This window comes from Capsicum annuum, chromosome 8 (genome assembly GCF_002878395.1).
Source record: "Capsicum annuum cultivar UCD-10X-F1 chromosome 8, UCD10Xv1.1, whole genome shotgun sequence".
Classification (NCBI taxonomy): Eukaryota; Viridiplantae; Streptophyta; class Magnoliopsida; order Solanales; family Solanaceae; genus Capsicum; species Capsicum annuum.
The window spans coordinates 120,970,262-120,976,227 of record NC_061118.1 but is presented as its reverse complement, the minus strand read 5'-3'; positions in this window follow the sequence as shown (position 1 = coordinate 120,976,227).

Genomic DNA, 5,966 nt, shown 5'->3' with positions numbered 1-5,966 from the left:
AAACTAACCATCAAAACTATAAAAATATAATAAAAAGGATACGAGCCATCCTCGTAGTATTTATGGGTTGCCTCCCACACAACGCCTTAGTTATTGTCATGGCACGACGTTGGCACGTATCAATTTATCAAGGAGGGTCCATAGGAACCCACTTATCAAACTCCCCCTCATCAATTAACTGATCAACAATGTTTTTCACCTCTTTATTCTGTTTGTCGATTAGACTTTGGGACAACCTTTCTTTTGATCAGGAGTTTGGCAATTTCCCTCCTAAGTCCTTTATCTTTTTACTCTCTACACACATCGCCAAGACTTGATCATCATTTTGGAGGTCGGTGATCATGCCAATAGTAGATTTTTTCTTAGGTTTAGCGTCTAGACGTGCGACGACTAGACCCATTTGATTTTCTAATTCTTTAATAGAGACCGAATGGGAGACTACTATTCTAGAGAGTGAAATGATGTCCTCTTTGAATTCACGGACCATTTTGTCTATTCCCTTAGCTTTGTTCAAAATTTTTGCAAGGAGATCCTCCTTTCTACCTCTGTCGGCGTTAATGGAGCTTGACTCTTTGTTAGAATCCTGATTATGATGAGGTGTAAAATAGCAATATTCATGTTCTTATTCTCTCTAAACTCAACTACCAACCCGATTTATCCAACCTTAATTCCCACCTTGCCTACGGTAGGTCGAGTAGGAACCCTCCGAGGGGTTTGCTAAATACTGAATTTCTTCGTCATCCTTGCTATGGGCTTTTGGTGGAGCACCCATGACATACTTGGTTAGGAGCTTAAGTTGAGTCAATCTCTTTGCCAAGGTTTTCTCTTGCTCGTCACCCCAATTTTGTTGATCCTTGGTAACCATAGTTTTGAGTGAAGAGCTAGTGAAGATGTTGTAATCTTAGGTATGCCATTCCCGATTTTGATTAGTTTCCTCTCTCAATATTTTTGTAGCCGCATTGAAATGCAAGTTTAAGAAATACCCTTCCACCGCATTGTTTACCACCATTTGGTTCACAGGCTCAAGTGCCCGATAGAATATTTAAAGAAGTGTCTTCCTCGGAATCTCGTAGTTTGGGCATTGGGATAACTTATGATGAAATCTCTCCCACACTTCATGAAGTGGTTCCCCGCTCCTTTGTTTAAAATTCACTATTTGATCTCTTGGTTGATATACCTTTGAGGTATGGGATTATTGGTCTAAGAAAATACTTGTGAGTTCATTCCATGAAGTGATTGAGTTCGTAGGGAGTGAGTATAACCACAACAATGCTTCACCTGTTAATGAGAATAGGAATAGACGGAGCCGAAAGGCCTCTTGAGTGGTGCATGAAATGTTAAATGGTGTGCAAACCTCCAAAAAATTCCTTAAGTGAACATATGGGTCTTCTTCATGTGCTTGACCTCCATATAGCCCTTTTATTTGCAACACATGAAGCATGGTACTAGTCACATAGAACGTCCCGCCCCCACGACGAGGTGGGATATGGTTTTCACTCACATAACCCCTATTATTTAAGTTGCTTTCTCCCCAAGTATTATCGGATGGTTCCACATAATTAGGGCCTTCACTTATGGTTCTTCTTATGCTAGATTTACCTACAGAAGATTAAAAAACAACAAGGAAAATAAAGTGATACTCTGGATGCTCCAAAGTAAGAATAACACCACACAAGAGAAATCTACACTTCACTCCCTGGCAACAAAACCATTTTGATAACGCTCAATTCGCTCCCATAATTAGGGGGGTGAGGCTGTCGTTATCAAGTAACCTAATGTAAATTGGGGTCAAATCTCAAGGAGTGAATGTTATATACTTTAGGCCTATGGGTATTCCAATTACTATAAGGTCATCCGAAATGCTAAAAAAAGACATGTATAATTAAATGGGGGGATTTGTTTGGGAAAATTTTCTACTACTACCTTTAGCAAGTAATCAGTAAATGATATCTTTGATTAGAATTCAAGGTTCGAAAGAATCTTAGGATCATGTATCCTTAGAGGTGAAGAAAGTGGGACCGTGTTGGTTTAGTATGGAATTTAGTTATTAATTAATAGATAGGCTAAGTCGAAGGTCGTTGAGGTCAACCTTTCAATAAAACCCCAACGATTTCTCTCGCTGGCTCTTTTGAGCACCTAATAAGTGTGGAGTTTATATAACTACCCAAAACCTCAACCAAGCATCCCTATTTTTAGGATCATGCTCTTGATATGAATTACCATCCTTAAACACTTATTTCTAAGATTGCAAAGGGTAGTAACCTATAGCTTAGTTGTTCACCATTGCCTTGTCCCCCGATAACCCTCTTTCGAGGATGTTATGGGTTACCTAATATTCACCTAAGTCCCTCTTTCGAGGATGACAAAGGTTTTCTAGAGCTTGGAGCTTTCATCCATTAAACCAATTTGGGAATTTGGAGTTTTCACCCATCAAATCTCAACTCATAAGCTCAAGAAATGGTGAAATCCCTACTCAACAACTAAAATCCATGTAAACACAACAATACCACACACAATCACACACTAATTCAACATAATCCCAAGGCTAAATTGTTTGGCTGCTCATGAAGAAAGTGAAGAGAAATATACCATATGGGTCATTCAAGCATCCATTCTTCAACAAGAAACTAAGAAATTTGAGTCTCCAAAGTTGATTACACACCAGCCCAAGATTAGGGTTTCAAGTCTTGAATTCCAAGATATCTTATGAGCTAAGCTCTTTTAAAGAGAAAGAGGTTTTTGCTTAAATATGGCTTGGGATACGTCTAAGTGCTTTTATAGATCTTCCCCTAGGCACATTCCCGCTTAACCGCGATTGCGCATGACTCCCCACGACCGTGACCATGTGACCACAATTGTGTGCTGTGACCACATTATTTTGACTGTCTTGACTGACCGCGACAGCGGATAGAGAATCGCGGTTGAGGTATTTCAGGTCTTTAGTTGTACTTTTCTTTGTTCCTCTTTTATCATTTTTCAGCTCCCATCTATATCTTTTGGTCTCCTCAACTTTATTCCCTCAAAAAGTGGATATTAGTACATCTATCCATAAATTTTATCTCATTTATTCATTCAAAACAAGGTAATGTGCACAAATAATGAGTGCAAATGTGTGGTAAACCCACTACTCATCAAAGGGTCAATATCCAATTCTCAAATAAGCCAGTGGTTGAATGAAAAGGTAGTTCTCTAGTGCCCAAAGAAAGGTTTGTTTCTTATCTTGGAGCCCAGAAATTGATTTTCAAGGGGGGTGTCTACCATTTAGTGCATGTTAAGGATTCTAGCTTCGAAGGTCCTTCTTTGCAATCGGTCCCTGTGGTCTGTGAGTTTCCAATGGTATTTCCCGATGATCTTCCCGGTGTTCCTCCCAATAGAAAAATAGATTTTGGAATTGATCATCTTCCGAACGCTCGTCTTATCTCCATCGCTCCTATAAAATGGATTTGGCTAAAATGAAAGAACTTAAAGAGCAGTTGAAAGACCTTTTAGATAAGGGTTTTATCTGCCTTAGTGGTTTTCCCTGGAGTGCTTCAGTTCTCTTCGTGCGTAAGAAGGAAAGGTCCCTTCAGATGTGTATAGATTACCGCCAACCGAATAAGGTGACCGTGAAGAATAAGTATCCATTTTTGAGGATTGATGATCTCTTTGATCAGCTTTAGGGTGCTAGTACTTTTATAAGATTGATCTTCGATCTAAATACCATCAGTTGAAGATTAGGGAGATGGATATCCCTAAGACTGCCTTCCAAACCTGGTACGGTCATTTTGATTTTTTGGTGATGTCCTTTGGTTTAACTAATGCTCCGACGATATTCATGGATCTTATGAACCAGGTATTCTACTAGTTCTTGAATTTGTTCATAAGTTTGTTTATCAATGATATTTTGGCGTATTTCAAGAGAGAGGCGGATCATGCCGATCACCTCCGCCTGGTTTTGTAAACCTTGAAAGGTCAGGGTTGTATATTAAGTTCCCTAAATATGAGTTTTGGTTGGATACTGTGACCTATCTAGGTCATGTTGTTTCTAGTGAAGGGATCATGGCGGATCCACAAAAAGTTGTGGTGGTTAAGAAGTGGCCAAGACCCATGACTCCAACCGATATTTGGAGCCGTTGACACCCAATTTTGACCTCCCGATACACCTCCTATGCTGCTATTTTATCAAAAACTATTAATTTCAAAAAGTAATATTTTGTACATTTTATTTTGGGTATCAAATAAATATCGACGTATCGCATTCATGATTTTGACGTAAGAAATTTATTTTCTATAATTTAGATAAAATATCTTATGTAATTTATTAATCTCTATTAAATTATTTTTGCAAATATGCACACTCATAATTTACAAACACGTTGTCCATTATTTTTTTTAGTTTTTTTTTATTATTATTGTTATTACAATTATTTTTAAATATTTTTATTATTATGACATAATATTCTTCACTTGCAAAATTTTGTTTATTATTCTTTCATTTTTTTAGCATATAAGTGTTTGACCAAATATTTTTAGAATTGTCATTCTTTTATTGTGATTTTTTAACTATAAAATATAAAAATTGATTTAATAATTTGTTATTAATTTTCTTCACTTATTAATTTAGTAGTTATTCATTTTATATATTGTTTTTGAAAGAAATTTATTGATTCCTAAGCAAGCTCAAAATTCAAATTTTAAATTTTCAAACATGGTCAGATCTTTCTATATTTATGATTTTTTTTTAACAAAATCTTGACTTTACATGGAAGAATATATCCCCCCAAATCATTCCCATAAAAATATTTTCTTAACTCACAAACATATTCCCTTATATTCTTTTCACCTTATTTTTAGGTAAGAAAATATTTTTTTAAAATCACTTTCATTCCTTCCTCAACATCCCTTTTTCAATTTTTTCTTACATATATCTTGGAGAATTTGGAATAATCTTCTTCTTCATTTCATTCATAGACAGAAAAAAATGTAATTTTCCATTCTTAGGGAGGGGCAGCTCTACATATAGAAAATCCACATACATCATGAGGCAACTTTCAATACCAAGATCACGTACACAATATTGTTAATTATGGCCTTTGTTCTTAAAGCACCCACAAAACTCTTTCACCTCACTCTCACATAAGTAGTAAACATGACACACACATCTAATCATGTACATGGAGAAAAAACGTTAATCATAATCAGCCACCAAGCTACTACTAAGTTGTTGGTCTAACTCCATTAATCTCGTTGTTGCAACACCACGATTTTCATGCTGTAGAACTGACTCTCCTATGGCTAAAACACCAACTATAATATTTTTCAAACACCACTTTTCATCCGTTTTCTCTTGGTTGTGGGCGACTTCTTGGTCGAGACCATCGGTAAATTTTTTTCACAAAAGTTCTTGCCTTTTTCTCTATTTGGGTAGAGCTGCTACCTATTTCAGATCTTATACAAAAAGTTGGATGTTCTTATCAATATTGAAGAATGCTTTCTCTATTTAAGGTCCATTCTTTCTCTTTACTATTTCTAGTACTTTCATTAGTTTAATTATCCATGAATGCTATTTTTGTTTTATTCTTGCGATCTAGAGCTTGATTTGATGTGATCTTCTAACCATCTCCTTGAAAGTAAAATGAATTTCCACCATGGATCTTTTGTAATTATTGCAGTGAACTCTTGTCTTTAAATAAGTATGGATAGTATCATATGACTTTACTTGTTGAAGTCTTCAGAGTATAGTATTGTAGTTTGATTGGAGCATATCCATGTATAAGGTTTATTTGAGTACTAATTTATTTATTTTTTATTCTCTTTGTTTCTCTACATTATCTATATTTGTGTTAATTACACATAATAGGATATTAAATTATATTATGGCATGTTTTCACCGATCTCTCAAATAAGAAGTTGGTAAGTATTTTGAAGTTGGCCGTGGGTATGCTAGAAATAGATTTAAGGTCCAATTAATTAATTTTTATTGTGGT